General features: G+C 40.7%; 1 protein-coding gene across 1 annotated transcript in view; it reads left to right on the top strand.

Moving 5' to 3' along the window:
• The window catches only part of Magi2 (membrane associated guanylate kinase, WW and PDZ domain containing 2), a 1,367,305-nt gene that overhangs the window by 1,178,053 nt on the left and 167,094 nt on the right, over positions 1-22,158 (top strand).

The following is a 22,158-nucleotide window of genomic DNA, read 5'->3' as shown; positions in this document are numbered from 1 at the left end:
TCCTGTTCTCAGTTTGTTCAGGGACTACATCACCAAGAAATGTTAAGTATTGTAAATGGTTTTTATTCTACATTGTTGATATGATAATATATTAAACTACCCTTGTATCCCTTGGATAAAACCAACTTGGTCATGATGAATAGTCTTCCTTGTGAATTTGGGGGAGGGCAGAGGACAAGCTCAGGTTTTGGTCTCCGTGTACCTTTGACTTATTGTTTGAGACATTCTTTCTTCTGTTTACTTACTTATTGGAGTAATCCTGACTAGTTTTGGTAACAGGGTAACAATGCTAGCCTCAGAATCATTTAGAAAGTTTCTTCTCTTTCAACTGTTTGGAGTAGTTTGAGAATTGGCACTAGTTCATCTTTCAAAGTTTGGTAAGATTCAGCAGTGAAATCCCCTGACCTATGACTTTCATTGTTGGAAAGATTTATTTATTTATTTATTTATTTATTTATTTATTTATTTATTTATTTATTATTTGAGACAGGGTTCCTCTGTAGCTTGGAGCCTGTCCTGGAAGTCACTCTGTAGACCAGGCTGGCCTCCAACTCATAGAGATCCACCTGCCTCTTCCTCCCAAGTGCTAGGATTAAAGGTGTGTGCCAACACTGCCTGGCTTTGTTGGGAACCTTTTAAATAACTGGTTCTGTCACTGCCAGTCACTGATATATTCGGGGTTTTGTTTGTTCAGTCGGTTCACCAGGTGTTTGGTTAGTTTGGGTTTTTTCTGTCATAATTTATTTTCATGAATTATGTTCATGAAGTGTATCCATTTCTTCTGGGTTTTCCAGTTTGTCAGCAAATAGTTTTTCATAGTAATCCCTATGGAACTGTGTTACTATGGTAGCAGTGAGTTACTATGGTACCAGTAATAATGTCTCCTTTTCCCATCCCTAATTTTGCCTTCTGTCTTTTTTTCTTGCTTAGTCTAACTTCAGATTTGTTGCTTTTTGTCTTCAAAAACTCAGCTCTGTTCTGACGGTGATTGTCACTTATTCTCTGCGTTACTTACTTCTGTTCTAACCTCTGGTTTTTGCCTCTTCCACTCACTGCATTATGTCTGGTTTGATTTTGCTTCTCTAATTCTTCAAGATGCAGCATTAAGAATCATTTTGGGGTTTTGTTGTTGTTGTTGTTGTTGTTGGATTTTTCGGGAGGATGTAAGTGTTTATCATCATAAACTCCCCCTTTCCTCCATAAACTTTTTCTGTATCCCTGAAGCTTTGGTATACAACTTTTTGTTTTCATTTCTTTCAAGAACTTTGTCTTTTGATTTCTTCAAATGCATTATTCAGTTTCCAGGTACCTGCATAATTTCTAAAGTTTCTTGGTTTTTCACTTTAATTTTTTGATCAAGAATATTTAGGATCTGAGTTCCATTTTCATGAGAATTCTGGGTTTCTAACGAGTTCTCAGGTGGCACTGTTGCTTTGGACTCTTGGACCACATCTTGAGTAGGAAGACTATCAGAGATGCTGCAAGAGAATGCATGCACCATCCTCAGGATTAATGAGTGAAAATTCAGAACTACATATGTTTTAATGATATATAATGCCATTTAGAGGATTTCAAAGAAATGTTTATCCAGGGAGTAGCATGAAAGGTTGCTTGCAAATAAAACTTGGATGAATTTAGACTTGTTGCCTGCATCTTAAATGTTGGAAGACAACAGAAAATCTCCACAGGCCTGAAGGAAAATTATATGAGGTTTCATTTATTATGAAACTAACATTCACAAGTGCTTAGAAAGCACGCCAGCTCTATATATGTTTTGTTATTGTTGCATAACAGTTAACTCTTGTAAAGTTGATGGTTTAAACCAACCCAGAATTATCTTACCCTACTTTAGGTCAGAAATCCAACAAGGGTCTTGTCTTGTTTTAGTCTGCTGCTTTGATAAAATGCCCAATACCACAACCTAAGGAAGCTCACAATTCATGGTGGAGTTAAGGCGGTGGCAGCATGAAGCAGCTGGTCCCGGCCTCCGATCCGCAGTGAAAGCACACTAGAGCTCAGCCCACTTGCCCCTGCCCACATCCACCGACAAGTAATCACGTTAATGCCCCACAATCATGCCATAGCCGTGTCCCAGGAGATCCTCGACCCCAGCAAGGTGACAGTTGACGCTGTCCATCACAATTCTCACCAGACTGCATCCAAATGTTAGCACAGAAGCACCCTTCCTGAGCCTTCTCTTTTCAGTTTCCTGTAGGCCCCTTTTATCACAGCTTGGGATGCTATTCTTCTGTCTTCAAGGGCAGTAACAGCAAATTGAATCCTCTCTCGTATTCTCTCCAGTCACACCCTTTTCCTTCCTTTCCCCAGCCAAGAAGGTTTTCCACTCTTGAGGAATCCCATGGTTAGATTGGGCCCTCATAGACATCATAAGGAACTCTTTCCACCTAAAGGCCCTCGGCTTCAACGGTATCTGCCAATTTATTTTGCCTTGCAAAATAGCATCCACACCAGATCTAAAAGATTAAAGTGTAAGCATATTTGAGAGGCCACACTCTGCTTGCCACATTAAACATGCTATTTTTGAAAAGAAATATTTGAAGATGAGACTTATCAAAATTCAAACATAAGGCAGTGGCATAAAGTGATCTGTGGTGAACATTAAAATCAGCCAAGTTGGGCAAACGTAAGAATGACCATTGCATAAAAAAGTTATAAGAAAAGGCAAAGGCAGAACCCATTAATAAAAGCGTAATGGTGACATAATCGTTGTAACTGAGGGCATGGTCTGTCAGAAGAGCACAGCGATAGCCCAGTGATGCTAAAATGAGTTACTACAGCAGCATCAGGAGGAACACAATGACCAGTGCTAGTAAGATGAAAACAGTGATTGAAAGAATACACAAAGCTAATCAGAATAAATAAAAGTGATAGAGCAAAATGGCAGCTTGAAAGAACTTCAAAGATAGCATAAATGCAAAAAAGTCTAAACTAAGAAAGAAACTAATATTCATTTATTACAGCAGCAAGTGATGGAGCAGTTGCAAAAAAAAAAGTCCATCCCTTTGTAGAAAATGGATTCAAAAGATTCTAGAAAAAGTAAATAGAACAGTAAAATTCTAAACTGACAGAGTGTAAGGATTTTTGGTTTGTTTTGTTTTTTGTTTTTTGTTGGTTTTTTTTTTTTTTTTTTTTGCTTTTCACTATTAGTATCCTCACTGTTATATATAAGAAAGCTAAGACTTTATGAGGTTGGGGACCTGTTCAGCCAGAAACTGTAATATATCAAGTGCACCCAAGGTCTGCCTCAGCACCTGAAGGCTGACCCTGACATTAAGTACCCTCCCATGATTGGGACAGCACATAGTGAGTGAAGCATGGGGCTGGCACAGAAGCTGAGGTTGGTTTCCCAGCTTCTGTGTGCAAACCCTGGAGGAACTTTCCCTGCCGCTGTTCCATAGCCAGCGCTCTCACAGACCCCATCAGCCTTGCCACTTTCAGCCTCTGTAAGTCGATTCTCTTACCTAGTCCCATGCCTGCCCTGTGTGGCAGACAGCCTGTGGCTGGGGACATGGCATGGATCCCTGTAGATTTGTTCAGCTCCTAACAAGGTCTGGAGCGCATCTCTCTGTGATCCAGATGTCATCCTCTAGAATCTCCTCATGATCAATTCCAGTTCCTCTCTGTCTTCTCAGGCCTCAGGCCCTACCTTTGCTCACATCCCCTCTTGTCTGAACCTAAGTGCTCTTACCCACCTATCAGGGTGTCTTCACAGGCATGGAATATGCTGTTTCTTCAACCCCTGTAGCCTTTTTTTTTCCATGTCTACTTCCTGAGCTTCCATTCTTTCAGAACCCAGAAATCTGACTTCTGGCTCTGCCTTACCAATCCCACTGCAGCCACTGGCAACCTGCCTGACTGACAAAGCACTCAAAGCCTTGTTTCAATAGCATTTCCATCTACTGCTTCTGGTAACCACCTCGTTACGTAGCTCATCATTTCCAAACACTGCGCCTATTGTACTGAGAACCCTGAGGACTTCACTTTTCACACTCCGAGATTTCATTGCATCATTTTAAGAATAACTGGACTGTCTTAGTTAGGGTTTTCATTGCTGTGAAGAAGCACTACAGGGCATAGCAACTCTTCTTGTAAAGGAAAACATTTAACTGGGGCTGCCTTACAGTTCAGAGGTTTAGTCCACTATCATCGTGGTGGGAGGCATGACAGAGTGCAGGCCAACAGTGCTGGAGAGAATTCTACATCTGGATCTGCCGGCAGCAGGAAGAAACAATGAGCCACTAGGCCTGACTTCAGCTTCTGAGACCTCAAAGTGACACACTTCCTCCAACAAAGTCACAACTACTCCAACAAGGTCACACCTCCTAGCAGTGCCACTCCCTGAGCTTATGGGGCCATTTTCTTTCAAACCAACACACAGATCCATTAGATCTCTATTCCCAGTACCACTGCTAAGTTGACAGAGCCAACTACTGAAGGACTTCAAACCAGGCTCTCCCTGCCCCAGAAAACCACCATAATCATCATTCCTCTTAGGTTTTGTGATTCTTTCTCCCATTCCCCTCATCCTTTTCTACATTTCTTTGTTCATTGAGATATATTGATTAGCTAAGTACTCAGAAAACAGAAAGTGGATGGGAGTCTTTGAGAACAATGAAGACTTCCTCATGTCAGATGGGCTTAACTCAGGGGCCAGAGTCACCAAAGGCTCCATTGAGTTAATGGCTCCTGGCTCCATCCCCTGAATTCAAAGAACAAATTTCTTGGACGACAAAGGGCAATTTTACAAAGGATATTCATTAGAAAGAGAGGAAAGATTTATTACATAAAGAAAACAAGCAGAGATCCCCATATAGCGAGAGGCTTCCAAGAGAGTGTTGTAGAAAAAAACTAAGACTCTAGAGTACAAAGAGAGGTTTTCAAAGAGGGCTGCCACTGGGCTTGTGAGTGGCTTGAGAGAGTCTTTTGTAGAACTGGATTAACCCTGAGGCAATTTCTATTGACGTTAATTCTCTGGGCATATTTTGGGCCATGCCAATGGGTGTCTGCACATTCTTGGCATGTCCCCCTTTCCCCAACTAGGATGAAAATCACAAGCTGCTTGTAGGATGTTCATACAGTTGAGGGGATGACACATACCAAAATCACCTCTCTGCCCATCTCTGACGTGCTCCAGTAGCTGCTGACCTCTGCTTGTCGACTGGCAGCTGCCAGCATTGTCTGGCACTGCTAGTTGCCAACCTTGCAGGTGTTACTGGCCTCCAAACTTGGCAGAGCCTGCTAGCCCTTAGTGAAAGTGTGCTCTCTTTGTTTCCAGATTACACAGCCAGTTTATAGTGTCCCATGGACCCTTGTCTTTACGGCCTGTGGAGAGCTAACTCTCATACCAGCAACCAAAATGTACTTGCGATTTTTCTTGGCTGCCTCATATGTAGCTCCTTATCTGAGGTGTCATCTGGGATAGTCTCCTTCCTAGAATAGGTCTTAGCATTTTTTTTAGAACCTGTCTTACTCAAAATTATGACTGTGGCTCAGCAGCCAAGAGCATTTTCCACTGTAGCAGAGGACCCAGGGTCAGTTCTCAACTCTTACATCAGACTACTTAGAGCTACCTGTAACTGCAGTTCCAGAGACACCAGCTGCTCTTCTGATTGTGGCAGGTCCCTCATGTGGGTAGTGCACATAAGTGCACACAGGCACACACACATAAACACAGTAGATCTCTTAAAAGACAATATGTTTGCATGTGTTTGGGGGCCTGGGCTTTGTGGGGTCCAGGCAGATGTCCTTCAGGAACTCTGTCCTATCTCTTCGCTAGTCAATCTGGCTGTCTCATGCCCCACTGCAAGCCTTTCTCTGTATTCCAGATCTCACACGTTGGCCCCAACAACCCTTTTAGCCCTTGCATCTGTTTTTTACTGGACCATTAGGAACACAGGGAATTAAATATCGCCCCCCCCACTCTCTTAAAGGAAACAAACATTAAATACATTGTACACATATAAGTTAAAAAATATAAGCACAAATAGGAATGCTTACCACATCAGGAATAAACACGGGTGCAATGGAAACATGTACGAAAACTTGATTGGAAATCAAAGGTCAGGAATATTTTCCTTTAAAGACGATATTTAAGTTACCACACAAATAAGTGAGAAGTAGCAGAGTGAAGACTAACAAAGGTTGGGTACATGAAGGAGTTTGTGCAAAGACCCTGTGATTTGAAAAGTCTGCCTCACTCAGCTAACTCCAGGGATCAAAATGGAGACCCCTGGAGTGGCTAGATAGGGGTCAATTTACTCAGAACCCATAGGTTTTGCTTTATTGAAACAAACGGGAAATTCATTAAAGGATTTTAAAGCATTATTTCCTTTAAGAAATTGTCATATTTATCATTGCTTCAGTTGAAGCAAGCAATAACAGGGTGTAGATTATCATGCTGGCCAGGCAGGTGGGAAGAAGGTTTGAAATAGCATTTGGAGATGCAATGCATATCATTTGTCTATAAGGAGGTAAGTGGAGGAAATTGTTAAAATTCTCTTTCTGTTGCCTGTCTTAAAAATGAAGTGTAGGGCTGGAAAGATGGCTCAGCAGTTAAGAGGACCAGCTGTTCTTCCAGAGGTCCTGAGTTCAATTCCCAGCAACCACATGGTTGCTCACAGCCATCTACAATGAGATCTGGTGCCCTCTTCTGGTGTGCAGGCATACATGTAGGCAAAACACTGTATACATAATAAATAAATCTTTTAAAAAACAAAGTGTAACAAGCAAAATTTCCCAAAATAAGACTAAAGAGACTTAATAGGAAAACTTTTTTTGCCTTTTTTGCTATGTTGAGTTTATAGTGTTTATAAGTAGTCCATAACTCCATAAATATTTATTTAGTGTTGGGTAAAACTTCAGACATACATAGTCAAGTCTTAAAATACTTTTAGTTAAGTTTCTCAATAATTGAAGAAAAATAAAAACCCTAATGCAAGGCATGGGTCATTTTTTTATTAGTTCCTTGGGAATTTCATTCAACCTATTTTGATCATATTCACTCTTCCTCCCCTTCAATTCTTCCCAGAGCCACCCCACTTCTCCTCCTACCCATTTGGTGTCCCCCTTCTCCCCTAGCAAGGCCAGTTTGTGCTGCCCAAATATTCTTGGGTGTGTGACCTGCTGCAGAGTTGGTCTTTCAGGAGCTGTTTTAGTAGAGAAAACTGATCCTTCCTCTTCCTGCAGCTAACAACTACCAATAACTCCTTGGCTTGAGGTGGAACTTTGTGCCCAACTTGTCTGTGTGCACTGGGATTTAGTCTGTCTTGGGCTTACACAAGTCCTGTCCATGCTGTCACAACTTCTGCCAGTTCATCATATGTGTAGCTTCTCTGCTTTGTCTGGAAGCCACTGTTTCCTTGTAATCATCTATTGCCTCTGGTTGTCTATTGCCTCTCACAATGTTGTCTTTTGCCCCTTCTTCTACAATGGTCCCAGTATTTAGGAAGAGGGGTTATAGTATATACAATCCATTGAGGGCTGAAGATTTTGTGGCCTCTTATCCTCTGCACCTTAGCCAGTTGTGAGTGTCTGTGTTGATTAATACTTAAAACAGGAGCTCCTCCAAAAGAGGTTGAGGGATGCCTTGATCTATGGGTCTCATAGGTTAGTGGTTTACTTGATACTATGCCCATTTGGCATAGTAGAAGTTATAGGTTCTCCCCTATGGTATATTACCTTTCTAGCCCTAGGTTCTTGGCCCAGTAATAGTGCTAGGTATGGGTTTCATCTTCTGCAATGGACCTTAAATCCAATCTGAAAATGGTAGGTTATTCACACAATATTCATGCTGCTATTGCACCCTGGCCAGTCTTTATTGCATCCCACAGGGTTCACAGCCCAGTGGGACTGTTTACTGTTGTCCTGCAGTAGCTCGAGTATCACCTTCCAACACTGCAAAAGCAGCCAGTAGTTAGTGATAGTTTCCAGGGAATCCCAGCTTGGTTTCTCCATGTTCTATGACTCAGGTATGCAGTGTTTTCAGTAATAGGGTCTTACCATCAAGTGCTAGAGCAGCAGTTCTCAACCTGTGGGTTTTGACTCCTTTGGCAAACCTCTTTCTCCAAAAATATTTCCATTAAGATTCATAATAGGAAAAAAGATTCATAATAGTAGCAAAATTACAGTTATGAAGTACAAAGAGAATAATTTTACAGTTGGGGTCACCAAAGCATGAGAAATTGTATTAAAGGACTGCAGCATTAGGAAGGTTGAGAACCACTGTTGTAGAGGGTAACTAAGAGCATTGGCTATAGCTTGTAGTGTTTGGGAGGTAGGTTGGTTATTTGGAAACTGACTGGCCAACAACTCCTAAGGAAGTAACCTATTCCTAGGACTGGGCTTTTTATTTGATAGCCTTTCATATCTAGTATCATTACTGCCTGTTATAAGACAATCCGTTTTTAACTCTTTTATACATGTGTATGTTTGTTAGGGTTTCATTGCTGTGGAGAGACACTATGAGCACAGCAACTCTTTTGGGGAGGGGGCGTTGAGACAGGGTTTCTTTGTGTATCCCTAGCTGTCCTAGAAATAGCTCTTATAAACCAGGCTGGCCTGGAACTCACTGAGATCCATCTGTCTCTGCCTCCTGAGTACTAACTAGGATTAAGGGAATGTGCCATCACCTCCTGGCTTGACCACAGCAACTCTTATAAAGGAAAACATTTAAGTGGAGCTGGCTTACAGTTCAGAGGTTTGGAACATTGTCATCATGGTGGGAGTGTGATGGCAGGATGTCTGGACCAGCAGGCAGCAGGAAGAAACAGTGAGCCAATAGGCCTGGCTTGAGCTTCTGAAACCTCAAAGCCCACCCCCACTGACACATTTCCTCCAACAAGTCACACCTACTCCAACAAGAACTCACCTCCTAATAGTGCCACTCCCTATGCACCTACAGGGGCCATTCATTCAAACCACCACCGTATGTGTACATTGTAGGGATCTTATGAGACAGTAAGTTTATTTTTTTTCTTTTATTGGGAATACTTTTTCCATATAATACATCCTGATTATAGTTTTTCCTTCCCTTTACTCCTTCCTTCCTGTCCAGATCCACCTCCTTTGTCTCTCATTACAAGACAAACAGGCTTCTAAGAATTAATAATAAGATAAAACAAACACATCAGAATAGGACAAAACAAACAAGAGGAAAAGAGACCAAGAAAAGGTGTGTTCATGCACACACACACACACACACACACACACACACACACACACACACACCAGGTATAGATGAACAGACCCATTCGTTCACATACTTAGGAATCCCATTTAAAAAAAGGCTAGAAATCATAATACATGCACAAAAGGACCTGTAGGGTTCATATATATATATGAAAATGGTGAAATTTAAAAACAAAGAAAAAAGCCCTGACAGGCTATTATGAGACAAAGAGCCTCCAAAGATGTTGCTGAGCTTCTTTTCAGTTGGCCATCCATACTTCTGGGCATGCAGCCTACCCTTAAGTGGACTTTGCTTCCCCAGTGAAATCCCCCTGGAGCAAACTAAATTTTTATTTGCTAGTGGTTCTCAATTGGAGATAGCGTCTGTGTTGTGGATGGGGCATCTGTCCATTTCTCCTTTGAGCACTAGGGCCCTAACCAATGCAGACTCATGCAGGCCTCATGCTGCCTCCACCTCTGTGAGTTCATATGTGCATGGATGCTGTTGTGTTTAGAAGGCTTTATTTCCTTGATGTCCTCCATGTTCTGTGGATTTTACTCTCTTCCTGCATGCTCTTCCATAGGGTCCCCTGAGACTTGAGGGGAGGACTGAGTGTTCCAAGATCTCTCACTCTCTGCCACGGACCGCCTCTCGTGGAGACCACCGACCGAGGGGAACAAGGGAGAAGGCTCAAGGAGAAATCAGGAATCGGCGAGGAAATGACAGACAGACACACTCAATGTAGTTGAATATGCTGCTGCAATTTTACTTCATCTCAAGCAATGCTTATATACTGTTACAATCAGGGAACTTGGCAAGGGGGATCAGGGAACTTGGCAAGGGGGCTACATCACCAGATCATACAACAGAAAGAAAAAGAACAGCAAAATTGTTTATAGATGATCTATTCTCAGCTTCAGATTGTGGTCATTGCCCAAAGACATGATCTAAGAGTTCTCCAAAATCTGTCTCATACCACCAACCACGTCTCTTACCCATTTCCTGATTTTCTGGCCCCAGATATCTTTAGACCTCAGAGTCTAAGTCTTCTGTAAAATAAGCCTCATAAAGTTCTTCTACATCATGAAGTCTATCAAACCCTTTCTATAAAGTCACTCAGTATTTTAATGCTGGCTTCATGCTTTCTAATACTTCTTTTTTCTCTTCTTTATCCCATCTACACCAGGGCTTTCTAGATCTAGCTATTCTTTTTAAGAAAGGCAAGTCTTTCTAAAGCTGTCTTTTTCCTCATGATTCATCCATCTTATTCCCTAAACTGGCCACTTCAGCAAAGGCTTTGATAAACGGTGGGACAGAGTTTAGCATGTCCTCAGATGTTCCTTTAACATCAGTGTAGTTTGCTGGCAAGACATAAGAAATACACAGAACAAAAGACAAGGAAGAAGAGGCTGCAGTGGCACCAATGACAGCTGCTTCGAGTTGACTCATCGGGCATCATGATCACCAGGGAACCGCCTGGGGCTCATCTCCGGGGAGCACAGACCCCAACCCAGCGGCCTTAACCCGCCTTAGTGGCATCTTCTGCTACACAGGCGTGACCGCCGTGGGCGTAGCAACTCTCTGTGTATTTTTTGACTGTGGGTCTCTGTATTTGTCCCCATCTGCAACAGGAGTAAGCTTCTCTGATGATGGCTGAACAAGACACTGATCTACGAGTGTAGCAGAATGTCATTAGGAGTCACTTTATGGCTGCATCCCTTTAATAGAACAGTGGCATCTGGTTCTACCCTGGGTCCCTGGGCTGTCCAGTCCCAGGTTCTTGCTCACCCAAGCAGCATCATGTTGGGTTCTGTCTCTTGGAGTGGGCCTTAAGTCAAACCAGATGGTTTCTCCCACAAGCTCTGGACCACCATTACACTCACATATATTGAAGATAGGATACTATTGTAGACTGAAGGTTTTATAAATGGATGGATGTTTACATTTCTTCTTCTGTAGTATGTCAAGGCTTCCCAATACCAAGAACACTAGCCTGTAAGGTGAAGGCTCTAGGTAGGCACCAGCTTGACTTCTCAATGGGGTTTTTTTGCATTGTCTTAAACAATAGAGCCTTCCTGTCAAGTTTGTGGTGAGCAACCCATAGTCTTGACAACAGCTTGGGTTATTTGGGGGTCTCCAGGTGAACCCTTTGGCCAACAACCCAATTAGATGTAAAGCCATCCCCAGTACTGGAAACTTCATTTGCTGACAAGAGATGCCAGCTGGGCCTCCGTTTCCCCCACTATTTGGTTATTTCATTTAGATCCCCTTCATATATGTATACATTTAGGGAGATTCTACTGGGTTTGGTTTCCATACTACCTCACATGGCCCTTAGCTTGAGCTGTCTGTCCCCATACCCACTTTCTCATTTCCCTCTTCATGCTCCTGGCAGGTTTGATCCTCCCATTCCAGAAACCCCTCATCCATTCATAACTGTCTTTTCTATTTCCTAAGGAGATCTGTCTGTTCCCCACAGTCCCTTCCTCTATACCTATTTCTGAGGTTCTACAGATTGTAGCTTGCTTATCATTGATTTAATAGCTAATATCCACATATAAGCAAATACATACCATATTTGTATTTCTGGGTCTAGGATACCTCACTCAGGATGATGTGTTCTATTTCCACCCATTTACCTGTGAATTCCATGATTTCACTTTTTTAGTTCCATTGTGTAAATGTACCAAATGTACCACATTTTCTTTATCCATTCATCTGTTGAAGGGCATCTGGTTTTTTCCAATTTAGGACTATTATGAAAAGTACAGCAATGAACATGGTTGAGCAACTGTCTTTTTAGTAGGATGAAGCATCCTTTGGTCTATGCCCAAGAGTGATACAGCTGGATCCTAGGGGGAGGAAATTCCATACTGATTTCCATAGTGGCTGTACAAGGTTGTACTCCACCAGCAATGGAGGAGTGTTCCCCTTACTCCACATCCTCTCCATCATGAGATGTCATTTATTTTATTGATCTTCGACATTCTAATGGAATCTCAAAGTAGTTTGATTTCCATTTCCCTGACGGCTAAAGATGTTGAACATGTCTTTAAGTGTTCTCTGTCACTTGACTTTCCTATCTTGAGCATTCCCTGCTTAGATCTGTACCCCATTTGAAGTTGGGTTTCTGTTTTCTTTTGCTTTATTTGTTGTTTGTTGATATCCAGAGTTTGTTTTTTAAGTTCTTTGTATATTTTGAATATTAGCACTCTATCACATCTTTTCTCATTCTGTAGGCTGCTGCTTTGTCCAAATAATAGTGTCCTTTGCCATGCAGAAGCTTTTCAGTTTTTTGAGTTCCCATTTATTACTTGTTGATCTTAGTACCTGTGCTATTAATGTTCTATTCAGAAAGACTTTTCCTGTGCCATTGAGTTCAAGGCTATTCCCTTTTTACAACTGTAGTTGTCAAGGTGAACCTGAAAGGGCAGGGCCTAAAAAAGGAGCAGACTAAAGTTCCATGAAATAACCAACTTTATTCAGAGCATCAAACAATTTATACTCTGAGGGTTAAACAGAGTCACCTGAGTAATGTGTACAATCACAAGGACAAGCTGCACTTGGCAAGCATATTTTTCCATAGAAACATATGAATAATAGAAGCTGAGGTAAACTCACTTCTATCTGCTATACCTGGGAGGAGCACAAAAACACATTCCAAGAACAATTGAATGTTTTTAAAAACTGAGGTCACAAGACTCTTTTGTCTTTTTTCTTGGAGTTTCCTCACAATAACTCAGAAATCTCCTCACACCATTTCCATTCATAGACCATGTTCTGACAATTTCCCACTTTCTCCTCTATTAGGTTCAGTGTATCTGGTTTTACGTTGAGTTCTTTGATCCATTAGGAAATGAGTTTTGTGAGGGAGATAAATATGGATCTTTTGCATTCTTCTACATGAAGCTATCCAGTTTGATCAGCACCATTGTTGAGAATACTGTCTTTTTCCTAGTGTATATTTCTGGCTTCTTTATAGAAAAAATAAAATCAGATGTCTAGAGTATGGATTTATGTCTGGTCTTCAATTCAATTTTACTGATCAACGTATTTATTTTTGTGCCATGTGGTTTTTATTCCTATTGTTGGGTAGCACAACTTGAAATTGAGGATGGTGTTACACCTTGAGCAGTCCTTTTATTATTCAGTGTTTCCATGTGGGACTGAAAATCATCCTCTCAAGGTCTGTGAGGAATTGTGTTGGGATTTTGATGGGGACTGCATTGAATCTGTAGATCCCTTTTGGTAAGATTGCCATTTCTACTATGTTAATCTTACCAATCCATGAGCATGAGAAATCTTTCCATTTTCTGATATCTTTTTCAATTTCTTTCTTCAAAGACATGAAGCCCTTGTCATACAGGTCTTTTATTTGCTTGGTTAGAGTTACACCAAGATATTTTATATTATTTGAGGCTATTGTAAAGGGTGTTGATTCTCTGATTTCTTTCTCAGCCAATTAATTGTTTGTATATAGGAGGGCTACTGATTTTTTTAATCTCATATCCAGCCACACAACTAAAGGTGTTATCAGCTATAAAAGTTCCCTGGTAGAGTTTTTTGGGGTTACTTATGTATACTATCATATTGTCTGTGAATAATGATAGTTTGACTTCTTCCTTTCCAATCTGTATCCCCTTGATCTTCTTTAGTTGTCTTATTGTTCTAACTAGAATTTCAAGTACTATATTGACTAGGTACAGAGAGAGTGGACAATGATGTCTTGTTCCTGATTTTAGTGGATTTGCTTTGAGTTTCTCTCCATTTAATTTGATGTGACAATCAGCTTGCTGTATGTTGCTTTTATTATGTTTATCTATGTCCCTTGTATCTCTGATGTCTCAGGGATGTTGATTTTGTCAAAAGCCTTTCCTGTATCTAATGAGATGATCCTGCAGCTCTTGTCTTTCAGTCTGTTTATATGGTGGATTACAGTTATCTATTTTTATATGTTGAACCATCCCTGAATTTTTGGCATGAAGTTTACTCAATCATGATGGATTATCTTTTTGATGTGTTCTTAGATTCAGTTTGAAAGTATTTTATTGAGATTTTTTGCATCTATGTTCATATGGTCTGTAATTTTATTTCTTTGTTGAGTCTTTATGTGTTTTATATGTCAGGGTAACTGTGGTCTCATAAAACAAATTGGGCAATATTCCTTCTGTTTCTATTTCGTGGAATAATTTGAAGAGTACTAGCATTAATTCTTCTTTAAAAGTAGCATCCTGCACTAAAACTGGTAGTATTACACATTTTTTAAGTCTTTAGTGCTATCTATCTCTCCAAGTTTCCCTCTTCTACCCTGTCCTTCCTATCTTATTTTATTCTTTCCTGTTTCATAATCCCCATTTAACCCTATATCATCAGTACATAAAATTCTCAGAGCTTGGCTTTTTCTACTACAAAGTACTGATACATTTCATTTTCTTTGTGAGTGTTTATGGCATGCCACAAACACAAGCAGCTTTCTCTCTTTGCTCCTAGACTTGTTTATAGCACAGACTGAACACCTTTGTTGGGTCTGGAGAGAGTGCTCGGCAATTAAGAGCACCGAGTTTGGTTCCTAGCAGGTTCACAAATGCCCGTGACCCCAGCTCTGGGGATGGGGTATCTCACACTCTCTTCTGGCCTATCTGCATACATGTATAATACATACACATATACATACATACACACATAAACTTTTAATTTTAAAAAGTGTAAGAAAGTCTTCTGGAGTTGATCATATTTTCTAGAGGCATGATTTACCCTGGTTAAGCCTCACTCTAACTGTCCTTCCTGTCCCTTCCTCTTTGAAGCTATTCATCTTCCCACTTTGTTTTTAGTCTCTTGATTTTATCAAAAAGACCTTTCCAGATTTATGATTTCTGGTGCCATGACTTCTTGAAATGGTCAGACTGTTTGTTCTCTTTATAATAATCAAAGGCAGGGGAGCAGTAACATTTGAAATCAATTTTATGGTGTTTATTCAGTAATTAATTGTATGTGTAAGATATGGATGAATCATTTTAAAGTGTGGCAAAGAAAACCTGAATTTACCACACATCACACTATACATGTGTGTATGCACACTTTGTGTATGAGCAAACGATAGTATCTCCTTTCAAGGTCAAAATGGCAGGAAATAGGAGGTTTTTTTTTCCCTGCACACAGAACGCACTGCTTGGCTGAACTGAATATTGTCAGCAGTATTTCATCCCCAATTGCTTAAGGGAAAGGTCATTGCTTAGCCTAGGTCAGTTTCACTAAGAGAAATTGCACTTTTACCTACTTCAAATAGCTTAAAACAATTATCTAAAGGAACTGAGGAGCTTAACTCATTTAATGAATTTTAATAAGAAACACACAAAACCATCAAAACAAGAAGCAAATGAGCAACACTGAACTGGTTTTAGTGGTAATTTGCTCATTACCTGCTGGCTCACATTTACCCAAGGCAGTTCTTTCTTTCCTCCCTCCTTCCTTCCTTCCTTTCTTTATTTCCTTCTTCTTTCTCTTTTTTTATGGAAAGCTTTGGTCTGCTTGCCAGGCTGAGAGAACATGAAAAGTAAGGATTAGTTTTATTAGTGGTACTTTTCTCTCCCAAATCAGTCCTAACTGGAAATTCTGAAAGCCTTGGGTGCCGCTGCCACCACTTTGGGAACCGCTTTAAAAACAGTTTCATCTGCCCTGAGATCCCCTTCAGGGAGTGGCTGTGCTTTTAGGTCCTTTGTAATGAGATGCAAGAGTGATAGCCGGTCAAGTCTTGCCTGGCAAGCAGGAAACCATGGGTTCATCCCCAGCACCAAATAAGCCAGGCTTGATATTGCTTGCCTGAATCCTGGCACTCAGAAGGCAGGGAGGAAAGCAAGGAGCTTAAGGCCAACCTGGGACATAGGAGTTCATATCTATATATCATTATGTATTGTTTATAACCTGTTTCCTTATATAACATATTTCATGGTTACATATTATACAAATATATCATATGTCTATGTGGGGGCTCCAGAAACACTCTCATTTCTTGCTTTCTTCTTGTTCTCATACAAATGATGTGTGCATACTTTTACTCTCCTTTTTCCACTCTGTTTCCCTTTTTAAGAATTACATTTTTAAATGTGGCAAAATACACATAACATAATGCAGCAAGAAGCCAGGAGAGTCTCTGTTAAAGGGTCTCCAGAATTTATTTAGGTGTAGGATGGGGACAAACACTCACTGGTACAGAACCAATTAGATGCCTGCTGTTGATCCAGCTGCTTTTGTCCAGCTGTTCTGCCCAGGGATGAAAAGCACCAACAGCAACTCCACTCGGACCACCCAAGAGAGTGCCAGAGCAGGAGAGAGAGAGACAGAGAGGGAGAGGGAGAGGGAGAGGGAGAGGGAGAGAGGGAGGGGGGGAGAGAGAGAGAGAGAGAGAGAGAGAGAGAGAGAGAGAGAGAGAGAGAGAGAGAGAGACCCTTTCCCTTCATTTTTAAGCTGTCGCATAGCAGACAAGACCACAACTTAGGGCTTGCTGCCCCAAAAGTCATTTGCTAAATGGATTGAAATCCCACAACATAAAATTTGCCACTTTAATTCAAAATTATCCATGACCCTTGACTCAGAATGGCTTTATGTCCTGATAAAGCAATTGTCCTGTTAAAACCACAGCTAATCCAACTAGCGAAGGGAAGATACTGGCTTAGAAACCCAGTGTCCTCTCTTGCTTATGCAGCTGACTAGGAATTGCTGCTGGATGTCACCACACAGCATCACGAGAGAGAATCTTACCTCACCACTACCTAGAAAAAGATCAAAATCCGAAGTATACATGTATATTATTCTCACGCCTTCAGGAAGTTAAAAATCCTGTAAATTGAGGCATTGTCCAGTCATGGCCTGCTTCTAAACTTTTGCTTCAAAATGGCCCATGCCCCTTCTCTGCTTAAAGAAGAAATTAGAAAGTGTTCCCCAGCATTTCCAGCATGCTTGGTAACTGCAGAATCTTCTTTAAGACACATAAAATTGCAGTAAAAGTCTTTAAAGCTTGAATCACATGTCTAGCAGGTTTTCCTGATAAATACATCACCTCATGTTCTGCAATTGGAATTCAGTATATCAGTTGAAAAAAATAGAAGTGCATTTCAAGATTTAGTTCTATTTGGAGAATTTTCGGGAAATCTCAAAAAGCTATTCTGGCTTTGTTCCACATTGATACGGTGGTGAATCAACGTGAATGTGTACTGTGTTCTGACCCTTTATTCAAAGGGGTGATTTTAAGACTGTTCATCAGCCTGTTACCCTGTGAAAGTGCCTGTAAATTATCACAGAACCTCCATCCATCAGGGCTGTAGCTCACAGGGTTCACAGCTGCCTAAGACTAGTGATCACCTCCCGGCACTATGAAATCTACCCATTGGGATGGAGCTTCCAGGTTAGTACGAATCTGATTTCCCCATGTTTTATGGCTCAAGCACATGGTGTCTTCAACAAGAGGGTTTCACCATCAAGTTCTGGAGAGTAACCAACAGTGTTAGCAATAGCCTATAATGTTTGGGGCCTATGAGACTTCACTTGCCATCAACTCCCAAGGAGATAAAGAGCCCCCGTGTCAGGAATTGTTTACTTGTTATCCTGTGTTAACTAGTAGGAACACTGTTGATCCCCATTACACGGTAACTCCAGTTAAACTCTGTGTGTCTGTGTGAGCAAGCATGCGCACCCAAGAAATTCCTGGGTCTTGTGATAGACCTATTTCTAGTTTGTGAGATATTGCTTTGAATACTGACTGCACCAGTTTGTACTCCCATCAGTACTGAATAAGCGTTCCTCATTTCCTACACCAAAACCAGCACACTGGCATTTGTCATTTGGTTTGGGTATTTATTTATTTTGGATTGCAGCCATTCTGATTGGAGTAAGTTGAAATCTCAGAGTAAATTAAATTTGCATTTCCCTAATAGCCATGGATGTTAAGCATTTTTAAGTGCTTTTCAGCCATTTGTATTTCTCCTCTTGAGAATTCCCTATGTAGTTCCATGCCCCAGTTTTTAACTGAGTTGTTTGCTTTCTTGATATTTAGTTTTTTCAGTTCCTTGTATAATCTCCATAGTAACCCTGTCTGATGTATGGGCTGTCACTTCACTAAATGACAGTGGCCTTCCCTTACAGAAGCTTCTGAGTTTTATGAGGTCCCGTTTGTCAAGGGTTAGGACCTTGCTCAGAAGTCCTTTCCTGCACCAATGAGTGCAAGATAGACCCTACTCTCTCATCCATCAGATTTAGAGTATCAGGTCCTATGCTGAGGACCTTGATCCATTTAGAGTTGAGTTTTGTGCAGCATGAATGACAAGGATCAGCTCCTGTTCTTCACGTAGCTCCTTGTTGACCAGGACCATTTGTTGAAGACACTGCTTCCTTCTCCAATGTGTATTGTTCACCTCTTTGTCAAATCTCAGGGGGCTATAAATGTGGGACTTCTGTGTGTACCCTTAATCCTATTTCACTGACCAATGTGTCTATGTTCATGGCAGGACCATGCTGCTTTTATTACTATAGATCTGTAGTATAATGTGAAACCTGGGATGGCGATGCCACTAGCCATTATTTTATTGTTAGAATTGTTTGGGCTGCCCTGTGCCTTTTGTGTTTCCATGTGAGCTTTTTGAATCTGTGTGTGATGTCTGTAGGATGGCCATTTGCACAGTCATGATCCTGCGATACCTGAGCATGGAGATGTTTCCACCTTCTGCTGTCTTCTTCAGTTTCTGCCTCCGTGTCATAAAGGGATTTCATCGTGCAAGTCTTGGATTAGATAATGTTTTAGGCTGTCTCGAATGGAACTGTTCCCAGTAAGCTTCTTTTGTTTGAAGTATCAAGTGTCAGAGGTCTGTTCTGACAAGAGACACTCTGAGTGTTCTGCATAGGAAGAAGTGCTGTGCCAACAGTGCCACAACATAGACCTGGCCCTGGGTCACATCCACATTGGCCACAGGGCTCTGCATCTCTGGAGTCCACCCTCAGACCAGCTTCTGATGAACAAGCATCCTATAGAACCCAAGGATCCACATGGCAAATGCAAAGACATCCCAGACAATGGAGGAAACAGTAAATATTTTCTGCTCTGTCTCACTGGAATGAATGGATATGACATGCAGTAGATTCTAGCTAGCTACCTTTCAAATAGTTGCTAGGACGTATATAAATTCTTTCCTGATGGGGTTGGCAGATTTAGTATATAAAAAATACCAAATTCATAGTGAAATTCAAGTTCAGATAAACAAAAGCATTCTGTCCCATGAAATATGTCTCATACTGTATGTGAGACATTCTTGTGCCGCAAAATTGTTTACCTGGAGTTTAAATTTAGCTATGCACAGTATATCTTATTGAGCAACTGTTTGCTTTTGTTTATTTAAAATTGTTGTTAGTTGACATATATAAATTCAATTGCAGGGTGTCAGGGTCGGGGGTGGGGGTGGGGAGGGTATTTAGAGACAGGGTTTCTCTGTGTTACAATCCTGGCTGTCCTGGAATTCACTTTGTAGACCAGACTGGCCTCTTTGGTCAGCTTGCCATTTTCAATAAACAAAATTTCTTATAGCTATGTTTGCTATGTGTTTCTCTGTGCATCTTACTGCACTAATAGGCAGAGTTGTAAATGATATTTTGGTTTTACATTTTTCCAAAATGACAGGTGTCGGATGCATTTTATCTGAGAATTTATCTAAAGTTTCCTATCAGGCTTATCTAAGCTTCCTCATCCTCATCCGTAACCACTCATGTTTTATTTAGTTCAGTGCTACCTGGAAGCCTTCTGCTTCTGTGGTCTCAAAACTCAAGCAAGGTGTTTGAATTTGTGTGCTTACAGAATTGCATGCTGCTGAATGTGAAAGAAAGTAAATGACAACAAAGTTTTGTCTTAAACAAAACTCCAGTCCCTCAGGAGGATTCTAATCTGCACATCCTATAGCCAGGAACTAAAACATAGAGGAGCCTATTTCCTATGGCCTTGGTTTTGTCTTGAAGATGGCCTTAGCTCTAAAAAGCCTGGGGGAAAAGAGTTTATATCTCACCTTGTTTCCCTGGGGCTGAGCAATTAGAGGCCCACAAAGCAATTGTCTCATCAAACCTAGTAAAATGCACAGGACAGAGGAAGCTAGGGCCCCAGGCGAAATGCATATGTTTCCAGAGACCAGGGGAAGAGGTGATCTGCAAGACCAAAACGCAGCAAGCAATTTTTAAATAAAAATGCCAGTTAGAATTGCTGCAAACAGTCACTCTATAAACATATGTGTGTGCATGTGTTTATGCATAAGACTTTCTCAGTTGTCAGAAGTCTATGATCTCCTACCAGAAGACAAAATCAGAAATAAACCTCACTAAGACTTAAAAAGTTTTACTTTGACCCACTCTATTATAATATTTCTATAGTTCTGTCAATAAAGTTGAGCAGAAGACTGGAGGTTAATCATGTAGAAAGCTTACCCTTTGGCCTAATCAGGACTAAGCTGAATGCATCTGAGATAGATGTTTTTAGTCAGATCGACTTCAATGTTTGTAGCATGATTATGAAAGTGTCCATTATTGCTTCTAAGGAATATATTCTGATACTTCCTCTCACCTATCTCCAAACTCCTCATTGGTTATCACCAGAGACAGCAGCCTCAGCCACTCAGTGTTTCTCAGCAGTAGACATACTGCAGAAACTGCCATACTGAGAACAGAGAAGAAGTTGTGGGCCCACCCCTGCCATGAGGTCCACCTGAGTGAAAGCTTTATAAGAAAGGGAACTGCGGTGTCTATGGTGGGTTTATCATCCAGTCTCCTTGGCCAGGCCCCTCTTGGGCCATTCTAGTCCTAGCATCATAACTGCTGAGGGTCAGGTGACCATACACCTTTTACGGGAGGAAGAATATATATTTTTTAAATAGTGTTGCATGTGGAGACAATAGTTCTATAACAGAACACTTTTAACACTTCTGCCTCAAAGTCAGAGGAACTTCTACTACTGAAGACTGACAGCACAGGAGGAGTGAAGGAAATCTGAATGTTTGGACATTGTGAAACTGTGTAAATGACATATTTTCTCAAAAACAGAAAAATTCTCATTGGCAATTCCTCAAAAGCTAAAATAATGGCAAGTGGATTCATTCCGCCACTTTTAAGCTCAGGGGTATATTGTTGTCATTGGCATTTTATAGAATGGTCAAGGAAAGAAATGAATGTAGTTGTTTTATCCTCAAGTCTTTAAAAAAGTCCTTATAACCAAATCACACATTGATTAGAATTTATTTCATGACATAAAAAATAGAGTATAATGGGACAAACATTGGTTCTACTATGATGGTAGTTACTGACATCTGAACACTAGATCAGCTATCCCACAAAAGGCTGTAAAGTATACTAGACTGCACAGGTCCCTCACTTCCTTGTGAAAGGTTACAATGGTCTGAGGGACAATTAGTTGGATTCCTCAAGCATCTGGATAATTCTGTGTCCAAATGTCTGGAGATTTTTCTTGGAAATAGGTCACGATTGTCATCTCTTCCTGTTTTGGCAGTCTTGATATTAAAAATGATAAGCATGACATGCGGAAGAGCCTCAGTGTTTCATTTTTATTGGACATTCTATTAGATATCACCTAATATTAATAAGAGTAAAAAATTGTTGAAAGGGGAAGATATGATATGAGAAGAAAGTAGTTTTCCTGTGTTTGGCAGATTACATTTTGGATTATCAGGACGGTATATGTCAGTTCCAACACCATTATGTTGAAGTGCCTTACTATTTTCTTTTCAAAAACAAACACTGCCTTGCTTTCTCATGGCATGTGCTAGTTTTGGGGCACAAGGACAATAAAACTTGCAATGGAGGGGTACCAGTGGGGGAACAGTAGCATGCAAGATTTAATAAGATCTGAGACTTAGTAGAGATGTATTCATTATTTTTGAGTATAGAATAAATGAGGATTTGTTGTTTTTAAAGTATATAAAATTGATCCA

This window comes from Cricetulus griseus (assembly GCF_003668045.3).
Source record: "Cricetulus griseus strain 17A/GY chromosome 1 unlocalized genomic scaffold, alternate assembly CriGri-PICRH-1.0 chr1_0, whole genome shotgun sequence".
Classification (NCBI taxonomy): Eukaryota; Metazoa; Chordata; class Mammalia; order Rodentia; family Cricetidae; genus Cricetulus; species Cricetulus griseus.
Note: the sequence above shows the minus strand (reverse complement) of the source record. Positions and strands in the feature narration are given on the sequence as shown.